Here is a 19,227-nt window from a genome sequence, read left to right as displayed (position 1 = left end):
TGGCAAGTTTGAATTTTTACATATTGTGTTTTCTTACAGTGTAGTGCACCTCTATTGTTCAAAAAAATAAATTTCAGGCCTGGAACTTAGTGAAATTCTGAGGTTTTGTGGGTTGTCCTTTAAAAAAATTTTTTTTTAATCTCTTTTCTTCCTTTCTTCATTCCTGCCCACCTTCCTGCCTTCCTTTTTCCTTGCTTCTTTCTTTCCTTTCTTTTCTTCTTCCTGTTCCTCTTCCTCCTCCCCTCCCTCCCTTCCTTTCCCTCCCTCCCTCCGTCCTTTCCTTTCCCTCCCTCCCTCCCTGCCTCCCTTCTTTCCCTCCTTCCCTCCCTCCCTTCCTTTCCCTCCTTCCCTCCCTTCTTTTCCCTTCCTTCCTTCCTTCCTTCCTTGCTTAAGTCAGGAATACATGATCTAAAGATCTCTCTGTGTCCTTCTAAAATAGCTGAAACTCAAAGTCAGTAATTACTAGCAAAAAATGATCATTTTGTTGCCAGTTCTGGGCACATTATCTTGAAGCTCAAAGCCTGGCCTAAACCAACTGAAATTATAAATAATTAACATCATGAATATCTCACAGGTCCAAATTCCTCCACGAGTAACCGCAGAATTCCTTTCTGTTCTCTGATCTGTCAGTGCTACCATTGCAAATGCCAGTTCCAAAGACATAGAAGCAAATATTGCCCAATGTTTTTATTAATGACTATGATCATGTTCAAGCAAATTGTGAATGTTCAAGGCACATTCCCTGTTCTTTCTCTTTAAGAAAAAAACTCACTAAGCCCCACCCTACCCCACCCTTAGCTTTGAAAGGTCTGAAGTCAGTGGTGCCTGAGATAGAGCCAAGATAAAACGAATTGAAAACAAAATGAGTTTTTTTTTTTTTTTAAACTTTTGTTTCCAGCTTATAGACACACCCACCTCAAGCTGCAGAATCCCAGGGATCTGACCCAGTGTCACCTCCAGCCCCAGTGGGGCCTTCTCCTAGGCCCTGGGCCTTTCCTACATAGGCTGAGGCCCCTCCCGGATCAGTCCCTACCCCCATTGGGGGCGAATTAACTCTTTCAGGGGAAGACGCGTGCTGGCTTCCAACATGCCAGTCTCCTACTCTGCAGGCTAATCTTTTCCCCTTTTATGCTTTTGGCTTCATACTAGTCCTCGTTCTTCTGCCAGGGGGTTAGAGGGTGCAAATAGCCAAGAAGCACTTGCAAGAAGGCTCTGAAATTCACATCTTGTGGGTAGGGCCAGCAGTAGGCAGGAGAGACCTGGGTGAGAGATTAGGTGAAACATTAGCCACAACCTTTTGGATTCAGTCCAGTGTCTTTCAATTATTTATTTATGTGCTTTGGGTACTGGGCTTATTTGGCATGAGACAGGCATCCATTAGAAGATTTCACAATGATTTGCCATGTTACAGTTCTAAACATGCGAACTCATAACCAAAGAAAATTTATGTTTTTACCGCCTTTTCCTCCCACCTCTCCCTGGGGAGCTGCAGGAAAAAGCAATCCAAACGAATTAATCAAAATGACTAGGTAATGCTCTAAAAATAATAAACGTCGCTGTAGTCTGGATCTTTTTCAAGTTTGAGCTTATTTTGTGAGCTTGAATATCCATACGTCAAAGCACATGTGTATGTATATATTTTTATTAGAGGGGTGTGGACTATTGCGTGAGGACAGGTAAGTTACTAAGACACACACATGCAATTGCTCTCATAATACTAAACTGCATTTCGACTAAGTTAATTAAGCTACTTGGCCAATGAAGAGGCAAAGGGTAGGTGCCTTAATGATTCCTTAACTTGTCTCATAAGCCAGCCTTGCAAATTAGGATAGGCTACAGAACTTGAGCTCTGAAAACAAAGCAAGACAGAAATTGAGGTGCAGACTTAGAATGATAACAAAAAAGAAAAATACATGTTGTGTCTCCTTGAGCTTCTCTTACCTACTGCATAAGACATTGCTAGACAAAAACAAAAGAACTGGAAAAAGTTGAAAATTTATTCAAAAAGGTTAGTAAATAATAATAGAAAATAAGCAAGCAAGAAACTATTATTATCATCATATTTTCAAAATATCTTCTAAGAGATCAGCTCCAAAAGAACGTTTTAATATGAAAAGAAACCTGTAGCTGAATCCTGAGTTTTCAAGGTCTTCATGTATTGTGAGAAGACAGTTAGATCAACATTAGGGTGAGGCCGAGGGGGAAAAATCTGTATTGGGAGAAAGGAAAGTGGTGATGATTGGAGTAGAGTCTTTTCTTATTTTAAATGATGCAGTTCTCTGATTTTCCACTGACATTTTTCCCTAATGTATGCCCCAAATACCCACAAGCAAGATGTTTAAAAATCTGGATCCAAACCATCCACAGCCCTTGATGATAATTTATCCATGTCAGGCAGGGCGACAAGGCCCCTGTGACTGTGAGAAAAAATTAGGAGCAAGGATTCCCCAGCTTTATTGTGCATGTCCTTCGTCTCTGGATCTGATCCCTGATGTTATTGGGCTAAATCACAAGGTTATTTCCCACCTAAGAAATCTCATCTGGCTTGAGAATGCTTCTTAGATAATTTCAGCTTCTTTATTCTCCAAAAAAGGTTGATCGCAGTGTTACTAACCCCAACCTACTTTAGCCAGCCGCCATTAATCATAGCTGGCAGGAGAGACTAGAGGGTCATGGGTAATTGAATTCCAGCCAACCTTCAAACCTAATTCAAGTCAACCCTTTGACCTCTTTGCTGACCAAATCTGCTGCTAGAGGTAGTAAATAAACACTGCTTTTTAATTAGAAGAAGCATTTTTCGAGAGCCTACTATGTGTTAGCTTTGTGAGAGAGGCAACCATTATCTCACTTCATTCATTCATTCTGTCCACACTTCCCTTGGAACCCAGACACAAGGAATTAACAGATAGTGGAAAGAAGTATAAAGGTCAACTTGGGGTCAGGCCAGTGGGAAAATATGTGCTTTGCAGACACCCTGACTTCCTATCTTTGAAAGAAGATAGATCTTTAGCATCGACAGAAAGCCTGAAGCACTTTCTGCACAGGAAAATGGAATGATAAACATTTTCCCTTTTCTCAAGAAGCCATGTAGGATCTTCTGATTCCAAAGACTTCTATTCAAGTCCTTCCTACACCATATTTGACATGCAATGTTGGGTAAGTGAGTTTACCTCTGTAGGCCTCAGGGCCCTCACATGTGACAGGGAACAGGGTGTGCACCACTAACCTGGCAAGGCCATTGGGATACAATGTGTAGGGAAGCTCCTTATAAACTGTTAGGCTGCAACCACACAGGAGACTGCTGCCAATGGCTCTTGCACACTCGCTGTTAAAGATGCCACCCAGCAATGAGACCAGTCAAAGACAGGGCTGGGGGACAGACACCTAGACAGAGAGTACACACTCATTTTAAATAATGAAATTTTAGCTGGATTTTCTCATTCAATTCACTTCTTTTGTTTTGCTTCGTCTCTGGGTCACCACCACGCCTAAGAATATACATGATCTGGTCTTTTTTTTTTTTTTTTTTTTTTTGCCAGAAAGCTTTTGCGGCATTTAGAAGTCTCCAGAAAATATGAAACTTCCTTTTCCCTTTCAGAGGAGGCCACCCCACACTTTACCACCTATTTCTCATCCTCAGACAATTAGAAACCAGCTCCCCAAGGACTAGCAATGTTCCACTATCACCAACCCTCAAATTTCATAATAAAGCGAGCACTGAATTGCTATGATTAATATTCTCAGCAGCAATACTTTTGGGGTGAAATGGTGAGTCAAGGATGTGCAGAAGTTTGCTCACAAAAAAGCCAAATGTGCTTGAATAATTTACTCTCTCATTTTAATTCTAAAATGATATGAGGCCCCTAAGGCTTAGCAAGCAGCCGGGGGACCTGAGCAGCCTGGAGAGGCTGTGTTTAAGTGGTAATGTTAATGGAATTATCCGTTGCTGCTGGAGAACTGTCTGCTGTCGAGAGATAATTACGCAGGCAAAGATGAGGTATCATTGAAGATAAACACTGAAGCAGGGACCTCAATGTTTATTTTCCATGCTAGGGCGTAATCTCCTCCGTTGTTTAACTTCATTAGCATCCCTGCTAACCCCGGGCCACACAGTTCCACTTAAAAGAAAGAAATTAAATAACCCAAACATACATGTAATTGTAAACAAAGTGGCAGAAGATGTGGGTTGAGCTGTTTTTGCTGCTACAGTCAGTGGCAAACAAGCCTTCTCTTTTACCCTATCCGTCTCCCTGTGCAATGAAAATGAGAGCAATGTTTGTTGAGTGCTCACTGCGGGCCATACCTTGTGTTAAGCATTTTATATACGTTGTCCTATTTAATGTCCACACACAACAATTCCAGGAGATGAGTACTAGCAGAGGAAACTGAGTGTCAGAAAGGTTAAGTGACTTGTCCAAGATCACAGGACTACTGAGCCATCGAGTGAGGGTTTCAACCCTGCAGACAGGTCCCAGTTATTCACAGAAAATTACCGGAACATGCATATTCCACATGGAACTTCAGGTTGGTCTTCTTGACTTTACAGCAGAGTCCAGGCGATTTTATTACCACTACACCTCCCACTACTAACTTTATTGGAAGGACTGCCAAATCTCCCATCCAGTCCTTGAGTCCTTGGTCCAGTTCTGTATTTCTGTTTTATTGAGAAAGAATTTGCATTCAACCCCATGTGGTGAAGACCCAGCTTTTTAACTCATCCCTGAAGGCCTTCGCATTGGCCAAGTTCCCGGCCTTCTTTGGCCAATCTGTAAGCAATCACTGTCTCCTCACCCCAGGCTCTTTCACCCAAAACTTATTATTATGAAAATTACATGCAGAAAACCTGAAAGAATATTTCAGTGCACAGCTGTCTAGCCTCCACCAGATTTAACAATTGTTAACATTTGCCATGTTTAATTTACAAACCAATCTTTCTATTTTTCTTTCTGAACCATTTGAAAGTTGGTTTCAGAAATCATGACACTTTGACCCTAAATGCTTCCCGGCATCTCTGAAGATGGTAGGACGTTTCCTGCATGATCACATTAGCATTATCAGAGCTGAGAAAATTAACAATAATTCCCTTGCTATTATCAATTATCCAGTTCATAATCATAGTCATTTCTTAACTGTTCTCCAATTATCTCTTATAGCTGTCTTTTTTTTAAAAAAAAAAAAAAAAAAGAAGAGGTATCTGCATTGTATTGGCAGTAATGTCTCTTTAGTCACTGGTAATCTGAAACATCTCCCCAACACCTTAATTTTTTCCCTACCATGATTAATTTTTAAGGAATCACTAGTGTTTGAACAGTTGAATTGCTTTCTGTTCTGAATGATCTCAAGTGGTCTGTATTTTTAACTCTCAAACAGCGCTTAGCAAGATGGTGGCTCCAAAATCTCTACATGGGAAGGGCTTGAGGAGAGATTGCAATCTGGTTAAGGAGTCCTGGTGCCGGCCTTTTGCATAAGAAACCCATGTTTTAAAAAACTTAGATTGCTGATTTTTTTTTTTTTTTTTTGACATGGCTGCTGCCCTAACATAGAGGCAGTCTGTACTATAGGAGAGGTGATAAATGGTAATTTGTGAATGGTACAGATTCTGAGCAAATTGCCTACGTTCAGACATCAGCTTTGCTACTTTCAAGACATGTGACCTTGAACAAATTACTTAACCCCCTTGTTACTCAGTTTTATCATTTGCAAAATAGTGATGATAACAATAATAGAATCTAAGTCAAAGAGTTGTGCTGAAGTGAACTAATAAACACAAAGCACTGAGAATCCTGCTTGGAACAGAATATTATCTATAAATGGTAACCATTATCATTATTAATATTCTTTCCCTACTTTCTATCAACTTCCTTCTCCAGTTACTTCTTAGAACTGGAGCACCAAACATTTCTGGCTGCCTGCTAGTTTTGCCTATTTCCTTTTTACTTTATGTTCGCTTTATTCGAGTTGGCCCAAGGAATTCTGGTTTGCCTTCAACCTCATCTTCATATCCATTTGGTTCTGTTTGTAGCTGAGGAGCAATAGGCTCTATCATATAACCAAGGTGTGTAGTAGGCTATGCCATCTAGGTTTATGTAAGTACACTCAATGATGTTTGCATAAAGATGAAAAGGCCTAACGATGTGTTTCTCAGAATGTATCCTCATCATTAAGAGATGCATGATTATACTACAAATAATAGTAGCTAGGTTCACTTCTTATTTTCCTCACAAGTCCTTTAAACATATTTAGGCCGGGCGTGGTGTCTAGTGCCTATAATCCCAACATTTTGGGAGGCCGAGGCAGGTAGATCACCTAAGGTCAGGAGTTCGAGACCAGCCTGGCCAACATGGTGAAACCCTGCCTCTACTAAAAAAGAAATACAATAGATTAGTCGGGTGTGGTGGTGTGTTCCTGTAGTCCCAGCTACTCGGGAGGCTGAGGTAGGTGAATCACTTGAACCTGGAAGGCAGAGGTTGCAGTGAGCCAAGAATGCACCACTGCACTCCAACCCGGGCAACAGAGGGAGACCCTGTCTCAAAACAAAAACAAAAACAACAACAACAACAAAAAGCATTTCTAGAACGTTCTAGAATCGTTTAAAACTTTAGCAATGACTGCTTATTTTCACAAAAGTGTGTGTATCATATTAGAATAACCATTACTGAAGAATGGGCATTATAATAGTACCCACCTTACAGGACGTTAAAACACTAAATGTGTTAATATTAGTAAAATGTTTAAAACAGACCGTGGATTTGTATTTGGTAAATAAATAAAAATAAAGTTGTTGAGAGATCATGATGGAATCAAAAGAGATTAAGACTCAGAGAAGATGAGCTTTGAGAGCTTTGAGAGGGGTAAAGGGAGGAAAGCAGAAACTGGATCTTGACTCAATTACCAAATGAATAAGGAATCATTTGACGAAATTCTGGAGAGGTCAGAGGGAAAGTAAAGATTAACTCTGACTACTTTATAGTTTTTAAAAAATGACCTTCTTTATTTTCTTTATTCTGAGTTCTGGACTCTATAATCAGCCGACTCCAGAACAAGCATGTCAGCATGTTGTGTGTATTGGGAAAGAAACTTGTTGGGAGGCAATTTTCCGTGAGTTTCTGTAGTTTCTGCACATCTTGTAAGAAGAGGCACTGAGTATCTTCGCTCTGAAATATCTTTTCGAGAATGTGTGTATAGTGAACAGCCTTGGAAAATGGAGATAGTCACCCTCTCTTCAGGCAAAGGGCAGAATTTTTACTACTATTGCAAAAGATTCAGGTTCCCTAAGTTCAGGTTCCTCTTCTGCAACAAAACTCCCTGTGTGAATGGTGTCCACCTGGCCCTTTTCTCTTCACCCTGAGAGAATTGGGTATCAAGAAGCTAACAAATGTTGATAGTGTAGCTGCTACTATTGGTGTAAGTACTAAGGGAGATTTCAGTATCATATAAAGGAATTACTGTTGTCTTCCCCATCCCTTCTTTCTCATCCTCTCTCAGTTAGGCTACTACCTAGAAATAATAACTTTTCTTCTCTCTTCTTAATCTCTTCCTTGCCCTCACCTCACCCCAGTTCCTGCATAATTTCAGCCCCATGCCCCATTTCATCAAGAACACAGACTGTACCTTTGACCTCCCAAACAACAAATGGGCCTATTTTTGATCCTGGACTGGGAAAAGGAACCTCACAAGGGAATCCCTCCTTTTTGACTTTTTCTCTTCCTTTCTGCCTTTCCAAAGCATTCCTATTTAGTGACTTCCCAATGGCTATGGACTTAGAAGGTCTCCATTTGCTGCCCTTTTGCTATTTTCTTTTTTTGCCCTAATCCATTTTTCTCTTGTCTTTGGTCTTTTCTAAGCCTTCCTGAGGCCTCTTTCATGAATGGGGAGTGTATCCCAGCACCTGGCCCAGACCCTGGCTCATGGCAGACACCCCGTCACTGTAAATTCCCACACTCTCATGCTCTGCCCTTCTCCTTTTCTGGACCATCCTAACCTTTCTCTCCTGCATCTCTTTTCACTCTTAAAGTACTTCAAGGGAGAATCTAGAAGATAAAAATAAAAGCAAAAACTGAAACACATTAAACACAACATAACTTTATTTTCAAGATGAACAATAAAAATACAGAATGTGTGCATTTTTTGTAAATGGTTTTCTACAGATGATAGTGGTAATCTAATAAATGTTTATAGGACAAACAATTGTGGTTTCACAGCCTTCTACTCCTTGAGCATTTAAACATTTCTACAAAGCAATTTCTGTCACCTACATCCAGCACAAGGGTAGTTTTGGATGATTAAGTTTGGACCTGTTGTACAGCATTTGGGGACTGATATAAACGCATTGCTCTGGTAAAACGATCTTTTTCAGCTAGTGTGGTTGTTGAAGTATGAGTCAGTTGGGGGAGCTTGGGGGAAAAGACTGGGAGATACCTGGATGCCTGTGCATGTGGCAAGCTCTTGGGGGAAGGGAAGAGGGAGGATACAGACTCGGTATGCCCAGACAACTTTCTCAACATCAGATAGCAGATTCATCAGGTCTTTGAACCCAGCCCACCTAGGGATCAGGAATTAGAAACAGGGAGCATCATTTTTAAAAAAAAACAAAATCCACATTGGGAAGTTTTGTATTTGTATAAATTACATGTGAACATTGTAAAGACATTAGAAGATATAACAAGGAAATTAATTTAAAAAATTATGCATTTATTTTGCTACTCAGGTGTAATCACTGTTAACATTTGGACAATAGTTTTATTTTCAATGTGTATGTATATTTTACACACATATGTATACCACATAAGTGGGGGGCATATTATGCATTCTCTCATAGATTCTTTTTTATTTTGCTTACATTGTCCTATGGCCAAAATTACGTATCAGCAGCATAGTTTTCTTTCATGTCACTGTCCCAACCACCTCACTAGATAGGTGTTATTATTTTCCCCTCTTTTTTTTATTTTTTATTTTTGAGACAAGATCTTGTTCTATTGCCCAGGTTGGAATGAAGTGGCATGATCACAGCTCCCTGTAACCTCAAGCTCCTGACTCAAGTGATCTTCCTACCTTAGCCTCCCGAGTAGGGAGTACTACAGGTGCGTGCCACCATGCCCCAGCTACTGCAGCATAGTTTTAAATGGCTACATGGTATTCCGTTGTGTCGATAGTTTTTAAGTTATAATACCTACTGCCTATTTTATCCATTTTGGTTGTTTTCAAGTCTTAATTTTTTACTGTCATAAGCAATGCCATAAGAAAAGCAAATTCAAACTACAATGACATATCATCTTATACCAGTTAGAATGGCTATTACTAAAAAGAAAAAAAAAACAGATGTTGGCAAGGATATGGAGCAAAGGGAACATTTATACACTGTTGGGAATATAAATTAGCACAATCTCTATGGAAAATAGTATGGAGATTTCTCAAAGAACTACAAATAGTAATACTATTTGTTCCAGCAATCCCTCTACTGGGTATCTACACAAAGGAAAAGAAATCATTATATCAAAAAGATACATGCACTCATATGTTCATCGCAGCACTATTCACAATAACAAAGATATGGAATCAATCTAAGTGTTAATCAATGGATGGTTGGATAAAGAAAATGTGATATATGTACACAATGAGATACAATTCGGCCATAAAAAGGAATGAAATCATATATTTTGCAGCAGCATGGATGGAACTGAAGGCCATTATCTTAAGTGAAACAACTCAGACACAGAAAGATAAATATCACATGTTCTCACTTATAAGTGCAAGCTAAAAATGTGTACACATAAACATAAAGTATAAAATGATAGTGGAAACTCTGAAGGGTGAGGGGTTGAGGGGGAATGGACGATGGAAAAATTACTTAATGGATACAATGTACATTATTTGGGTTATGGATACACTAAAAACCCAGACTTCACCACTGCACAATATAGCCATGTAACAAAATTGCACTCATATCCCTTAAATTTATACACGAATAATAATAATAATAACCCAAAACTATAGTGCACATCCTTATCTTACTTCTTTGAACACTTGTCTGACTATATTCTTGAGAAAAATTTCTAGAAAGGGAATTTTAAGCCAAACAGCATGCATATGCTTAGAGCTTAGATATGTATTACAACCACGCCCTCCAGAAAGTTTCAATCAATTTTTAGTCCCACCAGCAGTCAGATTGGGTTTTTGAACAAAGTTCAAGCTCCATTCTAAGGAGGAGTGTGAGAATTGCTTTCTGCTGAAAATCACAAGATGGCTTGAAATATGGGCAGAATGAGAAATACTGTTGTTCATACAAGGCTCTTCTTTAATGCTGTGACCTGAGTCACTTCTACGATAAAAAAAATAGTATCCTGGTGTAGGTGGATGTAATATACATTGATCATGAAAACAACAAAAGACCAAGAGTTTTCAAACTCTTGGAGAGATAAACTCAGTACAAGAATACTATGTCAGAAAAGTAAGTTAGCAAAAGCAAGTGTATCACTTTTTAAAAAATTACTGCTACACAACAAATTACCACAAACTTAGTGATTTAAAACAACACAGATTTATTATGTCACAGTTTCCAGCAAAGCTAATCTGGGTCCTCTAAAAGGCTGCAATAAAGGTGTCATACAGGGCTAGGTTCTCATCTGGAGGTTCAACTGGGGAATGGTGTGCTTCCAAGCTTATTTAGTTTATTTATTTAGTTGTTATTCATTTTCTTGCAGCTATACAACTCATGGGAACTTGATTCCTCAAACTTGTCAAGGAAAGCAAGACACTATAGCATGTTTGCTAACAAGACAGTCTTACATAATGTAACATGATTAGAGGAGTGATATCCCACCAGTTTTGCCATATTTCATTGGTTAGGAGCAAGTCACGGGGTCTAACTATGCTCAAAGAGAGGGAATTATGCAATTATACAAGGATGTAAATTCCAGGAGACAAGGATCATGAGGCTACTTAGAGTCTGTTCATCATAGTAAACAACTCTGAAATCTCTCTCCTTAGAATGCTTTCCACGTGAGTAATCAAGGAAGTTGAAAACTTGGGAAAACGTAAAATCCAAAACTCATTGACTAAAAAATATTTATTCTAGGTCTCTCATTTCAAGTGGAGGCAGATAACACAGCAGTCTATAAATAAAATGTGGCCTATGATAAATGTGGTATTTTCAAAGGTGTACAGCGGAGCATGTGTTTTGTTTTCTGGGGAATTCACTTCTACATCCTATGACTAAGATATTTTCTCCCAACTTTGTCTTGTGGAATGAGGTGGCGTATTCCCAAACCCATGTCGTGATGACCACAGTTGAGACATTTTCCATATGAGAAATTGTGCTAGCTATTCTTATGTCTCTAATTACTATGTCTCCCCAAGACCTAGCCATACGTCTCCACGGCCTTTTAAAAAATACAAAGGGAGCCAGGCAGCTAAAAATATTCTTTTAAAAAAGTAATATAAATCATGTTATTCAAAAGGAACTCTAAAGGAAGTCCCTACTGATATCCACATTTTTCTCTTTTTAAACCTCTAAGGAAAGTTCATGCTCTGTATTTCATACTTTCCTCTTTAATCCACTTAATTATGGCCTGAGTTGTAAAGTGGCTGTAATATATTTTCTTAGAAAAACATTGTGCATTTGATGCACCTTCATATTATAGTTCGTAATTAACATTATTTGACATTGCATCAAACCCTTACAGGGGAGAGAGGAGAAGGGAAGAAGATTCCTCTTTCAGTATTTAATCTTTAGTACCTTCTCATCTTCCAACTGATTTCCTTCCTAGACCTTCAGTTAGAGGAAAGCAAACTGTGGTGGTCCATGAGTGAGTAATAGATGATCAAGAAGGAGTGTGAGCTTCTCATTCAATGAATACCACAGAGGTTTCTGAAGACTTGAGCTCTATGTATCTGCTTCATCAATTACATTATTCCTTCAAAGGAAACAAAAAAGGTATTTTTTTAGTCACAGTGAAGATGGTGATGGTTGGATAAAAATGTTTCCTGGGTGGTGGCCAGAGCTCGCCTTCTTCCCCTTCCTGCTTAACTTCCGCCCCTGCCCCAACCCTCGACCCACCCATTCTCTAAGGCAAGGAAGCTGCCTGGCAGTCAGATTAGCCTGAGAAACCCTGAAAGGAAGTAGAGGAAATACATTCCCCAGGGGGCTCTCAGTGCAGAGTGGACCTGGCCGGGAACAGTGTTTCGGGTGTTGTGCTCTTCTTGGACAGGAGAGGTGAAAGAGGAACTAAGGAGGGGAAACAATGTGCTTGGATTAAAGGGTCTTGGACTGGGAATGGGGTATGAGAGCTGCAGAATAAGGCAGGGGCAGGTTGGACCTTCTAGTAACAATTGCTCTAGACTTTACACTTGGGCCCCTTTAAATGTTAGAGGGTGTTATTGTTGAAGACTGGTGTTCCTATTTAGCCTGGGCTTATTTAAGTGTTCTATCATTCTGACCCCTTATAAGCATGTGTTAGTTTCCCAGGGCTGCTGTACCAAGTTCCACAAACTAAGTGCCTTAAAACAACAGAAATTTATCGTCTCAAATTTCTGGGGGCTAGAAATCTGCAATCATCCACCTTCTGAAACTAGGAAAATCCTTCTTTGCCTCTTCCTAGCTTCTGGAGGTGGCTGGCATTCCTTGGCTTGTAGACACATCACTGCATTCTCTGCCTTTATCATCACATGCATTCTGTGTGTATGTGTATTTTTGTGTGTGTCTATGTAGGTGCATGCATGTGTGTTTTCTCCCCTTTTCTTTTTTTGAGACAGAGTCTTGCTCTGCCACCCAGGCTGGAGTGCAGTGGTGCGATCTCGGCTCACTGCAAGCTCTGCCTCCCGGGTTCACATCATTCTCCTGCCTCAGCTTCCCAAGTAGCTGGGACTGTAGGCACCCTCCACCACACCTGGCTAATTTTTTGTATTTTTAGTAGAGATAAGATTTCATAGTGTTAGCCAGGATGGTCTCAATCTCCTGACCTTGTGATCCACCCACCTCGGCCTCCAAAGTGCTGGGATTATAGGCATGAGCCACCGCACCCAGCCCTTCTCTTATAACAAGGACACTAGTCATATGGAATTTAGGGAGTACTAACGCAGTATGACCTCATCTTAACTAATGGAAACTGCAAAGACCCTATTTCCAAATAACATCACATTCTGAGATTCCTGGTGAACATAAATTTTGGAAGGATACTCTTCAACTCAGTACAAAGCAGAACATATATACACGCACAATTAAAGCTACTAGCCAATTAACTTGAGTTTTGATGCTCTAATGAGTTAGAGTTGGAAAGAAAGCCAGTAGTACTCCACTTGGGAAAGGAACTGAGCTGAAATTTTCAACGGCTCTAGGTTTTTCCAAGCCAGGAGACCTCACCTTGAGCAATGTGCTCTACTTTCTGCTGATTCTATTCTCCAACCACCTCCTTCCTACACATCCTACACACACTCACGCTCCACCGCTAACAAGGAGAAGCAAGACTTCGATGATCATCTACATCTTTATCTCCAGCACCCATAGACAAAGCATTTTGCTTGCACTGTTTTGAAGCAGCAGGCCACTGGCCCCTTCAGTGTCCAGCATCACAGAGGTAAGGTTGGCCAGAAGCAATGTTGGGGGACTAGAAGACCAGGGGCTCCTGGGCTATCTTGCTGTAGGAGCCCAGGAAAGTGAAAAGAGTACAATGATGTTGGAATACAACTCCAGGAGTTGAAAACTCCCCACTCCCCTTAGTTAAGGAAGACTTACAAGAAACTAATTTACCAAGTGCCAGAAGATGTTTACAGCCATATTTTGCCCAGCCAAGTGGTCTGCATGATTCAGGACAGGTAGAGTTCAGTCTCAGACTTACTCACACCAGGCTCAGATGTGCAAAGAAAATGTAGCATCTTAACTCTCTATAATTTTATGGTCTTTAAATGTTTCCTAACCCCCACACCACTGACTAATGAGAGATTCTGGTAAACTGAATTTTAGACCAATCTGGTAGACTCAGGCTATTCCAGTAAGCAGTCTTTTCTGAGTGAGTCAGTTTTTCCAATTTGCAGTATTCTTCCTGGTTCTCTCTAAGATGGTATCTGGGAATGTGGAAGGAAGGTACTTTGGGCCAGTGGGGGAGAGGGAGGCCCCTTGAATTGTGCTAGTCCATAGCTGTGAGCTAGCTGGCATTTGTGGGGGTGATTGGACTGCTATTGACACAGGCTGCTTAGAGGAAGTGTCCTGCTGACGTATGCAGCTAGGGCAATTGTGGTCTGTTTTCTCCTGGCTTGGACAGCGTTCAAGATCCTCCCGGCTGACTCAGCCCCACCTCAGCCCTCTCTGGCACACTGGACTCTCTGGGACTCCTTTTCAGGCCCCAGCTTGGTGGACAGATCCAAATATACCCTAGCATGGCCATTCTTCCTTGTAGGGCCAGGGGACAGGTATAGCAGGCCTCCCGAGAGCAGAGCCTGTGGCTCCATTTGTCCCAGTCTGAGTTTCTTCACCCTCTCTTTGATATTCTTAGTTATATCCTCTGGTCTGGACCAAGATAGGAGCCTGAGAAGGATGCAAAGGAGGTACAGCATTGCTGGACTGCCCTGGCTGGCTCTACTCTCAGAATCATGGGAGAGGTCAGAGACTGGAGATGCAGTAAAGGTTTAGATGAAAAAGGAAAGCAGCAAGAATCTTAAGAGAAAGTCACTTTGTCCCCACCCCATCCCTCATATTACTGTTTGAATATATACTCCGTAATATTGGGCATGGAGAAGAGACAAATGATGGCAGTAAAAAGGCAAATCAGAAATTAAGCACTGAACTCCAGAATATGATGGGCATATTCTGAATCTGTAGTGCCCACCATTGCAGCCGCTAGCCACTTGTGGTTATTGAGCATTGGAAACTCCCCAGTCACATATATTGTGACTGGTGTTACTCAAGATTGAAATTTTGAATTTTATTTAATTTCAATTAATTTAAAGTTAAATTTAAATAACTGCATGTGGGTTGGGTATGGTGGTTCATGCCTATAATCCCAGTGCTTTGGGAAGCCAAGTTGGGAGGATCTCTTGAGACCAGAAGTTCAAGAGCAGCCTGGGCACCATAGTGAGACCCCTGTATCTACAAAAAACTAAAATAGAAAATAAATTAGCAGGGCAGAGTGGTACAAGGCTGTAGTCCTAGCTACCTGGGAGGCTGAGATAAGAGGATTGCTTGAGCCTAGGAGTTCAAGGCTGCAGTGAGCTGTGATCATGCCACCTGCACTCCAACTTGGGTGATGGATTTATATTGATTATATGATTTATATTGATAATAAAGTCATGTAGTGAGACCTTGTCTCTAAAATAATAATAATAATAACTTTTTAAAGGACACATGGATAGTGGCTACCATATTTGACAGTTCAGTTCTATACATTAACCTTCTACATGCCCTATTTTGGTGGTCTAGTAAGGCCCATAGACACCTCCTCAGACTGTGAGATTTTAAATTATTATTATTATTATTATTATTATTTTGCGGGGAGGAGGTCTCACTCTGTCACCCAGGTTGGAGTGCAGTGGTACAATCACGGTTCACTGAAACCACTGCCTCCCAGGCTCATGCAATCCTCTCATCTCAGCCTCCTAGCTGAAACCACAGGCACATGCAACCACACCTGGCTAGCTTTTTGTATTTTTTGTAGAGATGAGTTTTTGCCATGTTGCCCAGGCTGCTCTTGAACTCCTGATCTTACGCAATCTACCTTGGCCTCCCAAAGTACTGGGATTACAAGCATGAGCCACTGCACCCAGCCAGATCAATGTTTTTAAGTGCATAAAATAAAATATATAGGATTACAATGGAAATCAATTAATTTAATATTTGTGTTATTCTTTAGCTTTTAATTAGATTTTTAAAAGTAATTAGAAAATTCGTATGGTATAGTACTCTATGTTGTTCTTTATTAATGCATTAAATATCATTCTATCTGTGAACCTAATAACTATCACAATTTTGAAGCAGCAATGAATATAAATGGTATCTTGACATATCTGATGCATATCATAATGTAATGTGAAAATGCCTATGATTGACATTGATAATAAAGTTATGTGTACTGCTAATACTACTGTAGCTTAGGTTCAGTTAGGAATTAGTGAAATAAACTTGTGATTTTTTTTTTTTCCCATCTAAGTTCACAAGGTCCCTGGATTCTCTTCACAGGTTGGAGGTACATGGACCCAGGTTAAAAAGTCCCACTCTAGATTTTTGTAAATAAGACAGGTTGATGAATAAAGTTAATTTCTTCTAGAAATATGTATGGAATGCCTACTACATGTCATACATGTCAGGTACTGATCTAGACACTTGGGCTGCAGCATGAATAAGAGAGACAAAGTTGGAGTTTTCAAAAAGTTCGTATTTTAGTGGAGGAGGACAATAAATCAACATTCAGAGAGTTTCAAATGGTAGTAAATGCTGTGAAGAAAATATAATAGAGAGATCTAATAGAAAGTAACTGGAGAGAAAAGTGGCAATTTTAAATTGGGTGATGAGCAAGGCCTCTCCAGGAGGCCATTTGAGTTGAGGCTTGATTGAAAGATGGAGCCAGCCTCGCACAATCTGGAGGCAGCACCTTCTGAGCACAGAAGGCCCTGTAGCTAAAGGCCCCGTAGCTAAAAGGGGTGGGTGTGATTGGAACAGGATAATGGACAGAGGCAGCACTGTAGAAGATTGAGGTCAGAGAGGTGGGATGGGGTGGCAGGGGGAGGCCAGGTCAGGGCTGGAGCACTGGGTTTGTGAGTAGTCATCATAGACAGCTGAGAATTTAGATTTTATTCTAAATCCACTTAGAGTCAAAGGTGGATTACATGACGCTCTTGGTAAAGGATGGAATAAATGGGGAAGTGGAAGCAGGGAGTTCATGCAGAGCCTGATGTAATAGTGCAAGTGTGATGGTGGCTGGTAACTCAGAAGGGCATAATGCAGAAAGAGAAAAGTGAATGAATTTAGAGAATCTTTTCAAATAGGGCTTATTAGCCACAGGCAGGAAGCATGAAGCCCCAACCTGACTCAGGGCAGTGTGAATTTCCCAAATGAAAGAGTGGTGGGGGAGACAGATTTGGGGGCAGAGTGAAGATTTCTGTTTTGGTTTAATTAATGTCTTTTAGGTATTAAAGGGGAGAGGTTTGAATCTATAAATCTGAAGTTCAGCAGAGAGGTTAAGGCTGGTGCTATGAATGTTGCATTCACCATCATCAAGATGGTATTGAAGCCAGGGGACTGAGAAACATCAACTAATAACAGTGTTGTACAGAAAAGAAAAGGGCGGGTCTGAACCCTAGGGAAACCGAGTATTTAGGATTCATTTTTTGATTATTTACTGTGCACCTATTCTTGGTCCAGACGTTCTGCTTCCAAAGGAAGTGCACCATTCTCCAACTAAAAACAGCTCTTCTGCTGATCTGGTAAATTGACTGTGGGTTAAGATTATGACCCCTACAAAGACCTCTAGTAAAGTATAATCGTACTTTTGCAAGGATCCATTACCAAATATTTCCATAACTGGTAACATCACAATGAGCCCTCCCAGGCATTTGCCTTTTCTTTTGTTGTTGATTCCAGTATCTGAATCTCCTTCCTACATTTGAAGATTTCCCCCACTTTACGAGTCCCACCTTGCTCTGTAGATTCCACGGGGAGCTATCTTAGGGAGTGATCTGAGGCTTTGTTTCTCAGAACACATTCTCCACGCCTGGCTTGCTGGCCTTCCTAGAGATCCTACGAGCTACTTATTATCCTTTAATACATTCCTTTTCTGCCAAACCAGTGTTGATGTTTGGGTTTCCCAGGAAACAGACTCCCAGACAGAAATTTGTGTGCAAGGAGGTTCTGCGGGGAGTGTCCTCTGGATCAGCATCCGTCCCCTGGATCACAGGGCAAGGGATGCAGGAGAGGGCAGAGAGAGAATTTGAACTGTGATGACATTCCAGTAGAATACTCATCTGATACCATGAGGAGCTCAAGAGCTGGAGGGTCCTTTAGGGGGCTGGGGTATTTGTATCCCTTCTCTTATCCCTGGTTACTGAATACAGGCTGCCCCAGAAAGAGGGCATGCCCTTGGATGAGATGACTTTCTTAGGCTAAGAGCCACATCAGGCCAGGAATACAGCTGAGACCTATCATCCACTTGCACTCTCAGTCACCACAACAAGCTTTACAGTTTACAAATCCATTCTTCCCCTGGATTCTAGCAATAATCCAATCACTTTCTTCATAGTTCGAATGAGAAACTTAGGCTCAGAAATAATAAATGAACACCTAGAACAAGCTTGTCCAACCCATGGCCCACAGACCACATGCAGCCCAGGATGGCTTTGCATGCTGCCCAACACAAATTTGTAAATGTTCTTAAAACATTATGAGGTCTTTTTTGCTCATCAGCTATCATTAATGTTACTGTATTTTATGTGTGGCCCAAGGCAATTCTTCTTCTTCCAGTGTGGCTCAGGAAAGCCAAAAGGTTGTACTCCCCAAAAGCAACCCAAGTGGCACACTAGATATTACTGACAGTAAACATCCACTCCTACCCTCCTAGTATCTGGAAGGCAGCCAGGGTTCTGAGTGAGATTTCAGTTCTGCCAGTGAAATGCCTTTGATCTAGAAAGAGGTAGAGGTGAAATGCAAACCCTCGTCTTATGATTCCAAATGCTGTTTCTTTGCCTGCACCCTATTGAACATTGAACAAACAAACCTTTGAGATGGGCAAGCCATCCAAAAGCCTGAGTAGGGCCTGGGCAGTTCAAAAATATTGAGCCATATTACTTTTGGATCTTTCTTCAGGAATTCTTAGAATTTGGGACAATGAATTCCAGTTGGAGCCACCATTTGTGAAGGAATCTCACCTTATCCTCCTATGGGAAAAAGAAAAAAAAAAAAAAGCCACTAAACAGCAACCAAAGTGCCATACTAGATATTATCTGTTGACAGTAGACATCTACTCCTACCCTCATTTGTGTTTCCTCTAAGGGTCTGGAAGGCAGCCTGGGTTTTGGGTGAGATTTAAATTCTGCCAGTGAAATGCACTTTCGTGCTATTTGGAAGGCAGAGGAGAGGTGGAGACTGTTTTCCCACAGCTGTGACAGCAGACAAGAATGTGCCAACAAAAGCAAGTGGCAACAACTGGGCTCTGCACTCCACTCCCTGGTCACCAGTGTCTGGAGCAGAGGTGGCAGGAGCTCAGGTTTTCTGATCTCTAGCTTATAGCAACAGTGGTTGATCTTGAA

The 19,227-nt window shown here is 40.9% G+C and overlaps 1 long non-coding RNA gene across 1 annotated transcript; it reads right to left on the bottom strand.

Moving 5' to 3' along the window:
* Positions 1-882: 882 nt before the first annotated feature.
* On the bottom strand, positions 883-18,861 carry LOC117086331. The gene is made up of 2 exons (XR_004438290.1): positions 18,696-18,861; positions 883-1,259 (listed from the first exon to the last, which is right to left on the bottom strand). It is a non-coding gene; the product is annotated as an uncharacterized LOC117086331 (long non-coding RNA).
* Between the last annotated feature and the right edge of the window lie 366 nt (positions 18,862-19,227).

This window comes from Trachypithecus francoisi, unplaced genomic scaffold, assembly GCF_009764315.1.
Source record: "Trachypithecus francoisi isolate TF-2019V2 unplaced genomic scaffold, Tfra_2.0 Lachesis_group1, whole genome shotgun sequence".
NCBI classification, from domain to species: Eukaryota; Metazoa; Chordata; class Mammalia; order Primates; family Cercopithecidae; genus Trachypithecus; species Trachypithecus francoisi.
Note: the sequence above shows the minus strand (reverse complement) of the source record. Positions and strands in the feature narration are given on the sequence as shown.